Below are 13593 nucleotides of genomic sequence, written 5' to 3' on the forward strand. Positions count from 1 at the left end.
TGGATTCCTCTGGGTGGCTCCATTAATTCATCCATGTATTGCTCTGTCCACTGGTAGAATGTTTGATAAGACCACATTTAAACCTTTCATACACATCATTTTTCTGAAATGTTCACTTTGTTTTGGTACTTGCTGTTTACTCCACTCCAGCCTCCTGTGATGAAGTCACCAGATTGTGTCACATTCCACTAACCTGTGTTTGTGCTGCAGGGTGGCGTGAAGGTGCTTATCACAGGGCCGTGGTTAGAGTCAAGCAGTGACTACAGCTGTCTGTTTGACCACATCAGCGTCCCCGCTGCCCTCATCCAGCCTGGCGTGCTACGCTGCTACTGTCCAGGTACACAGTATCTGTGATGTATATTAACACGTGGCAATGCACATACACTCAAGCCAAAATTTTAAAGGAACAAAGTGTTCCCTTAGCTTTAATTTTTTGAGCAGTGCATACAAAGCATGCTTAAAACAATAAAAGGAACACTTTGGTTCCTTTAATTTTTTAGATATATTTTTTTTTAATTCATTTTACTTGCAATATTTTATATAATAAATTATATTATTAATTTATTATTTTTTTGTTTATTATTACTTATTTATTAATTTATATATTAATTTATATTTTTTATTTATAAATTATTTTAATAAGTTCATTTATCCATCAATCCATTTTCTTGACCGCTTATTCCTCACAAGGGTCGCGGGGGGTGCTGGCGCCTATCTCAGCTGGCTCTGGGCAGTAGGCGGGGGACACCCTGGACTGGTTGCCAGCCAATCGCGGGGCTAAATTCATTTAATCATTTTTATTTTATTTATATAAAAATATATAACTTTTTTTGTCTTCAAGTAAAGTAGAATGGTGACAAATACTTTGACACACTTCAATGTGTAAAACATTTCAATTGTACGCTACAACTTTACATTATTTACAGTAGGCCTACTAAACTTTTTGTTTATCTTTCTCTGACATTGTCAAGCAAAGCCGCTTATTCAAAGCTTATATTGTGGTCGGTCCCCACTATTTATTACATTTTTTCCTCTTGATTCTTTCCAGCTCATGACACAGGACTCGTCATGCTGCAGGTAGCAATGGGTGGCGAGGTCATCTCTTCTTCTGTGGTGTTTGAATACAAGGCACGCGACCTTCCTGCCCTCCCATCCTCTCAGCATGACTGGCTGTCTTTGGACGGTGAGAGCATTCAACTGTGTATTGTGGCAACATCGAGGTGTACCGTTATACTTTTAAAGGGGAAGTCAGCAAAATAAATAAATAAATAAATAAATTCTTTACAATATGTTATATGGAGCACCACTACAGTAGTTGAAACATGATATTCTGATTAATATTGTTTGTGGAATATGAGTTAAGCAGCAAAATAAATTTTTAGCCAGGTTGTGCAGCCATTTTGACACTTGCTGTCACTGAAAATTACATCACAGTTTCTCAGGCTCAAGAAATGACTAATCATGGGTCATCTGTTTTTGAAGCTTAACCATGATTGGTCAAGACCAAACTCAGAAAACAGGTGAGCCGTGATTAGTTGTTACCTGAGCAAATGTGATGTCATTTTCAGTCGACATCTAGTGGCAAAATGGCCGCCCCCTGAAATGGATAAAAGTGGGTGGATTTTGCTGCTTAGCTCATATTCCACAAACACAATATTAACTCATTCACTCACTGAAGCAATCCCCTCCGTTCCCGGCTACTTTAATGGATTTTAATGTATTTTGCAAGGCCCATGTGATCAATCAAGTGAGGAAAGGTAATGATAACAATGTCTGTTGGGGAACCCGAGGTCTGTGGATCATATACAACCGAACATACAACTCTTAAAAAAAAAAAAAAAAAAAAAAAAAACATTAAACCTCAACCTGAGTATCTGGGGAAAAACCATGAAAGCATGCAGGGGCAACATGCAACTCCACACAGGAAAGCCGGAGTTTGGATTTGAACACCCATCCTCAGTCAGAACTGTGAGCTGAGAATGATAAACGCTTGCCTACTGCCACCAGGCTACCATTTGTCGTAATATATCAATTAACAATTAACATTAACATAATATATTTGGGGGGGTGGGGGAGCTGCACATTGGATGAGTACTCAGTACAACCTCCTCACAATTCAAAGGTCATGAGGTCATGTTTTTGGAATGGATATGAATCCAGGCTAAATTGTCTTTAGTTGTGATTGTGAATGTGAGAATGAAACTCCGTCTTTCTCCCAAAATCAGCCATAATAGGCTCCAGCACATAAACAGTCCAGAAACTACATGGATGGATTTTGTATGGCTCTCCGAGGAGTAAAAAGGTCAATGTGATGTGTGATGGTTAGGGTTAAGTGTGTATGTGTGAATGTGTTTGAATTCTCTCTCCAGTTTAAATGTGCTCTTCTGTTTTGGGGACACACAGCTCATGTTAGGGAGGATTACATGCATGTTGGCAGACATTCATTTAGCGTTTCCTCATGTTTAATTACATCAGATTTGATTTAAAAGTAGCCTACTGCAGTGGTGTTAGAGGGCGATCAAGCAGGTGGTCTGGGTTTTAATGCAAAGTCTGTGTTGGTAACACGTGTTTCCTCAGCGACGCATGCCCTGATTTTACCGCGCGCGCGTGTGTGTGTGTGCGCGTGTGTGTGTGTGTGCATGCGCCCCCAGTCTGCGCGTTGCGCACTGCGGCAATGCGGCTGCACGGTCACAGCGTACTGCATGCACGACTGAAGGGCAAAGACAATGTGGCTCAACAGCCACCCCAATTGACACCCGCTAAAGGTTGCATTCATAAACACGTCTCTGGACTTGAATGAGGCACACTCGGCCATGTGTCCATTTTCACGGTAATGCACCGCAGGTAAAACATAAAATTGATTAAAAGTTTGTCTGCACACGGCGTTGCCACACATCTGCCCCAGTTTTAGTTGGGAGTGCGGTCTTGTTATGCGACGATGACGACCTAAACCTCCTGCTGCTCCAAAGTCTGGCGGGCTGATTTGAAGAGCGCCGATGTTCTCTTCACACACACAACGTGCGCGTTCTCTCTCTCTCGCACTCTATCTCTCTCTCACCCCCCCACCTCTCTCTCGCTCTGTTGTTGGGAGTATCGACGTGTGTGTGTCGCACACTTCAAACTACCGCGGTTGAGCAGAAACTGGAACAAAGAGACACTCGCTGTTTGGGTTCGTAGATTATCTGATGTCATTTCATTTTAAAATTGATGTCTGGAAATTGCTGTTATGTGCTGCATGATTCAAGTGTTTGTTTATTCAGGTGATGCCGTTGTCCAACCGCTTTGTCTTGTGTGATTGCATTAAAGTCATTTGTTGTTAGATGATGGCTGTTATGAAGATTAAATTCATCAAATTTTGTGTGCTTGTTGAATGTTTGAACTAAAAAAAAAAAAGAAAGAAAGAAAGAAACCTCAGAGGTCTGCAGACCTGGAGAACAATAACACTACAACAAGTGTGGGGAGGCTATTTACCTCCTGGAGCTGCTCTCACAATAACAACCAATATTAAATATGCTGTTTATGACTTATGTGTATGCCATGCACATTTTCTCCAATTGACCTGCATAAGTATGTGTGCATTGACATTTTTTTTTATTGGTGTTGTTATTAACTATGGCATGTTTATAGATGGAAATTGCTTACTTGAAAATTGATGCAACATAATCCAGGGACTATAACAATCTCATTAAAAGTATGAAGATTAGCAGTTGTATTAGCTGTGATGATGTTCATGAGGAGTTTTCTTAGCAAGGAATATAATTGTAAAAACAATAACAAACTTCTGTCTCACCAAAGAATAACGTTTAACATGCGTTTATGGTGAAAAATAGCAGGCAGTCGGGGGAAAATATGATCATTATCCTAAATTGCCAGTTGGACATGTCAATAAAGCAAAACAAATATACATAATTGTCATTAAATTTACAAAATGTGCTTTAAATGTTGCTCTTTTGAATGTGCTTCTTTCTCTGTGATTCAAGTGTTTTGTTTACATCAATAGGTGAACATTGAGGTATTTGTCATATGATTGGCTTTTTATTCAGACCGATTGAAAATCTTGCACTCTGATTGGTGGACTGGAGGACTGGAATGTTTGGAGACAGATCTGTGTGTCACTCACGTGGCTCCTCCCTCTTTTTTTCCTCAGTCTGTGTGCTACAGACAGCAGAGAGGAGAGGAGGGAAAATAAAGAGTCTGAGTGACATGATGTGCACTGCAGCAAACCGCAGCTGCACAGGAATAATGGGTCACACTTACAGCCATGTAAAAATATTCTTAATATGGTTTGTTGCCGGATGTGTGCACTTATATTACATTCGCTTTCAAGTGCAGATTCAGACCCTAGATGGTGCTTGGGTGTGTGTAGGTTCATCCTTCTATAGCAAGCCGCCCATAAGCAACTTTCCTTTAGGACTATATGTCTTAAAACATACAATAAATATTGTTTTTGAATAAACGATATATTTATGTATTTTTTTCTGTAGATACCCAGTTCAGGATGTCCATCTTGGAGCGTCTGGAGCAGATGGAACAGAGGATGGCTGATATAACCAATCAAAACCCCAGCTCAGAAACTATGGCAACCAAGAGTGGCGGTGTAGAGGGAGGGGGAGCCACCGAACAGCAGTCTCAAGTAAGGCAGAAAGATGCAATTTGTTTGAGTGGAAATTTTCTTGAACATAAATGAACTATAAAAGAAAAGTAAATCTGAGCAGATATTTAAAATTGAATGCTGTTAAAATTGAATGCTGTTCAGAGATCCACTAAGAAAGAACAATCATAATTCGGATCAGTCGGTCATTGATCATAGTTAATCATTAAGATTAGCTAAGATATGACAATTTGTGTCACATTTTTAGATTTTTTTTTCAGGAGCTAAAGGTTGCTGTTGTTTTTACAATATTGTTTATAAACACACCACAGTAAACTAAACACAGTTAGTAGCCAATACACATCTATTTTGACATCCGATCATAACTTTAACATCTGATATTTGGGTCATTTATGTTCCTACCCGTTTTTACACTGAAATCAGCAAAATGTGTAATAAACTTGTGTACCCAATTTTGAACTGTACACATCTCAGCTAAAATACTCATTTTGCGAATGTAGCAATATATATATATATATATATATATATATATATATATATATATATATATTTTTATATATTTTTTTTTTTTTTCAATCAGAGTTTGTAAAAGGTTGCAAAGATGTTTGCAAACAGTTTTTCTTGTTACCATCAAATTTTGAACATGTTGAACAATTTCTGTGCAACAAGAAAAACTGACCGTTAAAACTATTTATGAATGCGTGGCTAACATCTTTGCACCCTTGAATTAACCCTGGCAAAAAAAAAAAAAAAAAAAAAAAAACATTGTCTACATTCGCACACCTTCACCATCTTGGCAACAAGAAAGACTGCTTGCAAACATTAAAAGTGTTTGTGAACGTCTTTGCGACCGTTTGCAACCTTGAACGGACCCTTCGCTGCTAAGTGAGATATGGGCTTTAGCTGTTGAGACTGTCTTCTTTGTATCTGTTTTTCTGTTACACTTCTCCCCATTAGTGGCCAAGATACAGACACCATAAAGTGATGCACAACAAATTAATTCTTTACATTTTATTTTCTTGTGTCTAATTATGTTATTACTGCATGTTTTATAATAAAGGAGAGGAAAGATGACTTGGGATACAAGCGTGGTCACAGAACAAATTGAACTCGTATGTCAAGGTTCCACTATTTGTTTTGCACTGAAAATTAACAGGTTCTTCCCTGGGCAAAGCCTTCTAGAAACGTTGCTAACCGTTTTGTGTAACACTGAAAACATCAAATCCTTAGTGGAAATAGGACAACTTTTTAATCACTGTCACAATTTCTTCCCCAGACCTCTCCTGACCACAGTTCATTTGAGGGTCGTGTTGTGGTTGTGTGTGAGAAGATGATGTCGCAGCCGTGTTGGGCTTCGTCCAATCAGCTCGTCCACAGCAAGAACTCAAGAGGGATGACCTTATTGCATCTGGCTGCAGCTCAAGGCTACGCCGGGCTCATTCAGACTCTCATCCGCTGGCGGTGAGTAACAAACTGTCACAACAGAGCACTGAGAGGAAGGCAGATTTCTCACGTGACTTTTGCTCTGCAGCACCAAGCATGCTGACAGTATTGACCTCGAGCTGGAGGTGGATCCTCTTAATGTCGACCACTTCTCCTGCACACCACTGGTGAGTGATCGATATTGCCTTATATGGGGGTCCTCTCTCCATGTGCGTTTGTCTGACGACATCCCGTTGGTCTCTCCAGATGTGGGCATGCGCTCTGGGTCATACTGATGCAGCGCTGGTGCTTTACCAGTGGGACCCAAGAGCTTTGGCTATTCCCGATTCTCTGGGACGCTTGCCGCTCAACATTGCCAGATCTCGGGGCCACACGCGACTGGCTGAGCTCTTAGAGCAGCTACAGCAAAGTCCTCAAGCGCCAAGTCAGCCTGCTGACACGTGGATGGACAGGTGGAGAGGAGGCTCTGAGATCAGCAGAATAAACAACAGTCACTCCTCAAACCCAAATGCAGGTGAGAGATACTGTCAATAAATAGTACATTTGTTTTTGGTCAAAAAATATTTTCTAGAATAATTTGAGTTTGAGATTATGGGCAGCAAGACAATAATGTGCCAATGACATCTTGAAATCTCTCACATCTCTTTTATAGCAATCACTAAATATTGTTTCACTTTTATTTTTTAATCTCTTTCCTATGCTACTAAGCACATAGGGGTCATATACATACATAATAAACACAGTATTTGAAAAATGTTTGGGATATTGAGCTTCCTGGTGAAAATTCAGGATGAGCCTAAAATGTACCACAATTTTTATAGGTGAACTTAGTTAATATCTACCTGTTCAGCGTTTCTGCACTTTTTGCACAACTTGCTGTACTCTAACAAGGAGGAAGGATTCACATATTCTAATATAATAATATTTTTCTTTAAAAATTTACTGATACCGAGTACCTATACCTCTACTACAAACCCAATTTCAATGACATTGGGACATTGTATTAAACATAAATAAAAACAGAATACAATGATTTGCAAATCATGTTCAATCTATTTTTGAATACACTACAAAGACAAGATGTGTAATGTTCAAACTGATCAATTTTATTATTGTTAGTTCATTAAGTATAGGTTGAACATGATTTTCAAATCTTTGTATTCGTTTTTTATGTATGTTAGATAATGGATGGACAATGTCCCAACTTCATTGGAATTGTGCTTGTACTTTTGATATCTAAAATGTAATTTCAAACAATGACAAAAATTTGTGAACAAAGACCTTCCTTTCTGAAGCAGATGATAATTTGCTGATGTGTCAAACTGCTGTTCTATAGCGCCAACTACTGCTGGTATTTACAGCCTCTATTATTAGATATTTTTCAGTAGTTTGTTATTATTTTATTTTGATTTTGGTGTTGGGGATAATTTTCCCAATTTTCTCCTCATTTAAAACATATTGCGACTGTTTATCAGCCTTTTTTGTTTTTATTAAGAGTTTTATGGATTTGAGAAAAAAACCTTGGCTTTTCACTGTTAGCGAATTATATTGGTAATAAAATGATGTTACATTTAATCACGGCTATGCTGATAACCTGGTAACCCATTTATTGGTAGCTTCAACTCATCAGCGTGGGTAGTTTTTATCCCTTGTTGGTTCCAACACATTAGCTCAGTCTTGGATCCAGCACTGGGTTAGCTATTTCACCCAATTTGGTTTTAACAGCAGTTGTGTGCAGAACTGCAGATTATTGGGTGTTCCTTTCCCCCTTTTGCACTCTGCAAGACGTCAACTTTGGCTTTACACATTTACCGTGCAGATGTAAATGTCAGTAGAACGGAAATACACATTTTCTTTCAAAATGTTGACCTATTTTCTTTAAAAAAAAAAAAAAGTTTTGGTCATACTGAAGTTAAAAAAGCATATGTTTGGATGAACTCACCAATGATATCTTATGCTCAGTGTAATGGGAATATACATTTGTTGTGCTAATCAGCTCTTATCCCACTTCTCCCAGAACTGAGGCGAGCTCGGACTGAGAGCCAGCCCAACAACCAGACCTGGAACCAAACAGGACACAGAGCTTCACAGACAACCCAGGGAGAGCAAGGGGGTCCACCCCCAGCCAAAAGACTCAAACCCACCCAGCAACAACTCGCTAACTCAACCTCCAGCAACCTCAACACCCTCCCAAACCACCACAGCCCAAACAGTCACCCTTCCCCCCTCCCAAGTCCTCAGCAAACCCAACATCCCAACCTCAGTAATCGCGGCACACCTCCTGCCAGCCCTCAGCTCCCCAGCCCCTCCTTCTCCCACCTGCAGGCCAGGATAGGGGCATCTGGAGGGGGCGCCAGGTGGAGTCTGAGACAGACCCTGGGGCAGCGTAGCTTAGCCAGGCGGATTCTAGGGAAGGAGCGACTGGCTGTTCACCTGCGCCAGAGAGTCCTGTCTGATCGGGGCGAGGAGACTGAGCTGCTGACTTATCAGGATAACACAGAAGACTTGCAGGTCGAGAGAGTTTTTAAGCTACAAGCCGTTTTTGTGATGTGAGCCAAAATTTGATCCAGATATGTATGTGTGTGTGTGTTGAAGATGGACATTTCAATGCTTGCTGATCACATCATGGAGACATCCACTGCCCGACTTAAACAGGAGGATATGGAGACCGAAACAGACTCCGGAAGGGTGGGCCTCGGCGGTGATGTCAGACTACTGTCTGGTTACCTCGCTGAGGTGGAAAGGTAAGTTAAACCGTTTGAATCCGATGAATTCTTTTCCACACTTTATTTAGACATATGCTTTGCATTCTGCTGCTCTGCAGGTTCCTAAATGCCAAGCCCCAGACTCCCGGCCCGAAAGCAAACTCTCACTCAGGGCCTGAAGGTGAGCAGTGTCGTCAAGCAAAGCAGGCCCTGCCAACCCCCTCTGACGGGAACTCCTTCCTCTCGTTCTACAGCTATGAAAGCGGAACGATTGAAAGCGGATTCCTCTTTTCTTGCCATGACAGAAGCAGAGCAGAGAGAGCTATGTGAGACCATCAGGAATGCTCTGCACTCCCTTAGAAAACACAAGGTACCCACCCATCAGCTTGTATAACCTCCACTCCAATTTCACATCATGTTACGCCGAATACAAATTCTTCTATTGAATACTCTTGCTGTCATGTATCTGTTTTGCGTGATACATGTTTGCTTGCTTGCATGAGCGGCTTTTATACAAATTCTTACCATCGCCCCCTTCAGGGTCCTATTCAGGAACAACGCAAAGAGATTGCAGCAGTGATTCAACGCTGCTATAAGAGATACAAGCAGGTATGATTCAATGTTCAGAAGGCATTAAACTGACCTACATGAAGGTACTCGGTTTAAGTTTAGCCAAAACTTGCAATTCTCTCTTTTAAAACAGAAAAAATAAATAAATAAATAAATACTTTATTTCAGTGGTTCTCAGACTGGAGTCCAGCGATCCATAGCTCTGGGGATGAAACAATATTTTTCAATAAATGATGTCGTCGTATCATTTTAGAAAGTGCATACCAACATATGGGGATCAGCCTTTTTTTTTTTTTTTTTAATTGTTTGGGTAATAAATAAACATAAAAGGCATAACTTTACAAGAATAATCCGTATGACTTTCTTCCCCTCTTAATTTTGACTTCAATATCTTAATATTAATACTACATTTTTATCTTGGAATCATAACACTTTATTCCCTAAAGATTACAACTTTTTATCCTGACAAAATAGGTATTTGTTCTTTATTTTTTATTGAAAAACTATTACTTTTCTCATAGCATTAATTTTTTCTCACAAAAAAGATGTTATCATACCCTTATGACATTTTCCTCTAAAGTTTGAGAACCCCTGCTTATTCAGTTGAAGAGGTTTTATTTTTAATTCAAATTTAACACAAAATACATATCGGACCTGTTGCCATTCTTTATCAAATGAACAGGCAAAGTTCTGAGTAACATTTAAAGGGATATTTGATTCATTGAGACATTTTCAGCAGTAAAAAGTTAATATTTTGTCCAGAATTAACTTGATAACCATCATTTTTATGTACAATTAATACCTTTAAAAACTATTTTTTCCACCTTCTGTCAACTGGAGATGACGCACCTGTGCTGAGGAAGTAGGTAACGACTAATCATGGTTCACCTGTTTTCTATGTTTGGTCAGCAAACTGAGCCATGATTGGTCATTACCGACTTCTTCATCTTCAGCACAGGTGATGTCATCTCCGGTCGACAGCAAGTGTTGGTTTTTAAAGGTATTAATTGTACATGGACAAAATATTAACTTTTTCCTGCTGAAAATGTCTTGATGAGTCAAGTATCCCTTTAACATTAGCTATTATACTGTGCAAGTTTAAAAGTAAACCTTCATTCTAATGGGGTATATGCCACAGAAGAGGCGGGACGTGATTTTGCACATCAGTTTGTTTCCGGTCCGGGTTGCGAACGCGTAACCGAGGGGCACAAAGTCGGAAGCACAAGTATTTTTGACGCAGCCCACACGATGCAAACCGAACCGGAAATAAACTGATGTGCAAAAACAGTCCCACCTCTTCCGTGGGATATAACCCATAGTACCTGCAGAAGTAGGATCCAAGTCACTTTTCATATGCCCGGCTTTTTTTGCAGTCTACATTCCATTTTTATTTTATTATTATTGCCAACTTATGACAACCATGTTGTACTGAGCAGCCTGAACATAGATGCATGCACCAAAAGAGCCACCGCATGGCAAGTTTGCGCCAATCGGTTGTGCAGGGCTTTGCAGGTTTTTTTTTATTTTATTTTATTTTTATTTTTTAGGAACAGCAATTTAAAACATTTTCAGTTGTATGTTATGTTTTGTTTTTTGTTTTTTGTTTTTTGTTTTTTCTTACCCAGCTGAGCAGCCAGGACACAGTCCCTATCTTTCCTCCATGTCATTGCTGGCACATTTCTGTTGTCGTCACAAAGAAAGACATGCCCTTGAAGTATTTGGATGAGTCTTGTAATATTTGATGGGTTTGAAAAAAAAAAAAATAATATATATATATATATATATATATATATATATATATATATATATATATATATATATATATATATATATATATATATATGTACATAGATATGTATATGTACATAGATATGTATATGTATATGTACATATATTTATGTATATATATATGTACATCTATTTCACTGATGTTTCACTTTCTTTTTTTTCTTTCTTTTTTTTTTGAGCATTTACTTGATATACTTTACTTGATGTCCAGGTACGAGAAAGCCACAAGAAGCAACAGTATTGGAACAAAAACGGCTAGTACGACAGTCATTCAACTAAGAGCATACTAGAACATGAACCTTAAACTGGATATCAAATAAATGCTCAAGTAACTTTCTATATACATAAAATATTGCACATTTCAGGACTCAGCATCTTTTTGAAGCTTTTTGTTTTTACAGTCTGTGTTTGTTCTGTAGTGGAAAATTTCCGATTTACTGTTGAATGAAGCTTGACAACATTACTACTTACAGTATGCACTTTATAAGAGGATGACCCTGGCAGCCATCCTGATCCAGAGTCGTTTCCGGAGTTTCCATGAGCAGAGGAAGTTCCAACAAAGTCGCAGAGCAGCAGTCCTCATACAGCAATACTACCGCTCCTACAGACACTCCCTCAGGTAACTAAAAACACGAAAGCACACGCCCATGCTCGCGATCATTATCTCACCCTCCCACCTTTGCCCGCAGCAACCTTTTGACTAAAAAACAGAACCAGGCTGCGCGCAAGATCCTGAGGTTCCTGCTCCGATGCCGCCACAGGTGAGCCATGAAGTTTGACTGGCGCGTGCACGCACACCCAAAAACACACAACGTGCACACTGCCCACACGCGCACACGTTGACAGCCCACTGCCGCACGGGCATTGGTGCTAACAGCTGCTGTTGTTTTACTGTTCCTGCGAAGCCCTTTGATGGACCATAGGCCCCTGAAGCGGGTGAGTCTCCTCCCCCCTCTCTTCTCTGGCTCGCTCTCTCACTCTCTCTCTCCTGGTGGCGGATGCCTGTTTGCATGTGGGGGGAGGAGAGGATCCTCTCTCTACCTCCCTACCTCCCTCCCTTCCTCGCTCTTCTGTCTGTCTCGTCGAGGACTGCGGAATGATGCTGCTACTTCTGCATGACTGACAGATAGATAGAGGAGCACTCTTGCACATGGTCTTCCTGGGGGCATGACATCAGTTGGGGACTCAAGTGTCTTGCTTGTCTCCTTTTTTTTGTGCCTTGAAGGGGGGTGGGCAGGATTTCCTGGGTGGTGATTTGCCCAGAAAATTAATAGCCTGTGGATCATAACCGGATCAGGGGTCACCAACCTTTCTGAAACTGAGAGCTACTTCTTGGGAGCTGATTAATGCAAAGTGCTACCAGTTTGATATGCACTTCTGAAATAAGGAATGTGTTCAAATGAAGTTGTTATTATTAGGGCCTATCATATTTAATCAGCCGATATTAGTGCTTGAGGGGGAAAAAAGGCAAATTCTTTTTCGTTATTTATTTTTGTACACATGAACACACTACTATGGAGGACCAAAACTGCCAAAATTCAAAATAAATAAATGACTAAATAAATAAATGACTAAAAGAGAAAATAAAAATGAATATAAAAAAAATATAATTCGAAAATTAGTCCAACCCAAGACACGCTTAGTACATAACATCGATTTTATATTATTATTATTATTATTATTATTATTATTATTATTATTATTATTATTATTATTATTATTGTTTAATGATGTTAATGCACGCACACATTGAGTTCCTCCACATATTGACTTGCTTCACAGGCATATTACGTTCCCCTTCATCTGACAATTAGTGTTTAAACATAGAAGGGCCAAAACATCCCTAATGAAAATTAAATTGCACTAAAAAAAAAAAAAAAAACTAGCCACCAGAGGGTGCTAGAACTGCACAAATGGAAATCAACCTGACTTTTTTTTTTTTTAAAAGATGTGTGGCATTTAAATATCATGAACATGACAACGACGATATTGTGGCAGTTTTAATATCACAATATCACGAAATTGCACTTATTATTACATCCCTACCAAATAGACTAAGTTTTAGAGTAAACTAAGATTTACACGAGGAAGAGAGTAAAATAAAACTCACTCAAGTGTTGAGGAACGAACTCGCAACCATCAGCTTGGAGGACTGCCACATTACCACCTGAGCTATGCCCCTCCTACCCAGTTAGGATGATTCCATACAATCATGGAATCAGCTGCAGCTAACACGAGCGACATATTAACAGAAAACAGGAGTTGTGTGGCTCAGATAGTAGATTGGCTGTCTCACCAAGCTGAAGTTTGTGAGTTCGTTCCAACCTTGAGTCACTTTTATTTTTTCCAATTCTTTATTTTACTCTCTTCCAAGATCCATTTATGTGAATACACTGATCATGTTGTGATTTCTCATAATAAGACCGATATGAAACATTATAAATATCTTCCAGTGTTTCCAGTTTCGTTGGTGAC

The 13593-nt window shown here is 39.5% G+C and overlaps 1 pseudogene across 1 annotated transcript in view; it reads left to right on the top strand.

Annotated features, from left to right (window-relative positions):
* Positions 1–13593, top strand: part of LOC144023612 (calmodulin-binding transcription activator 1-like) — a 76410-nt pseudogene that overhangs the window by 58842 nt on the left and 3975 nt on the right. Inside the window, exons 9-20 of the transcript XR_013284579.1 lie at positions 211–337; positions 1049–1183; positions 4485–4633; positions 5889–6073; positions 6144–6222; positions 6302–6569; positions 8073–8566; positions 8651–8799; positions 8880–9130; positions 9301–9369; positions 11592–11737; positions 11808–11879. The product of XR_013284579.1 is annotated as a calmodulin-binding transcription activator 1-like (transcript). The remainder of the gene's footprint in view (positions 1–210; positions 338–1048; positions 1184–4484; positions 4634–5888; positions 6074–6143; positions 6223–6301; positions 6570–8072; positions 8567–8650; positions 8800–8879; positions 9131–9300; positions 9370–11591; positions 11738–11807; positions 11880–13593) is intronic.

This window comes from Festucalex cinctus, chromosome 8 (genome assembly GCF_051991245.1).
Source record: "Festucalex cinctus isolate MCC-2025b chromosome 8, RoL_Fcin_1.0, whole genome shotgun sequence".
NCBI classification, from domain to species: Eukaryota; Metazoa; Chordata; class Actinopteri; order Syngnathiformes; family Syngnathidae; genus Festucalex; species Festucalex cinctus.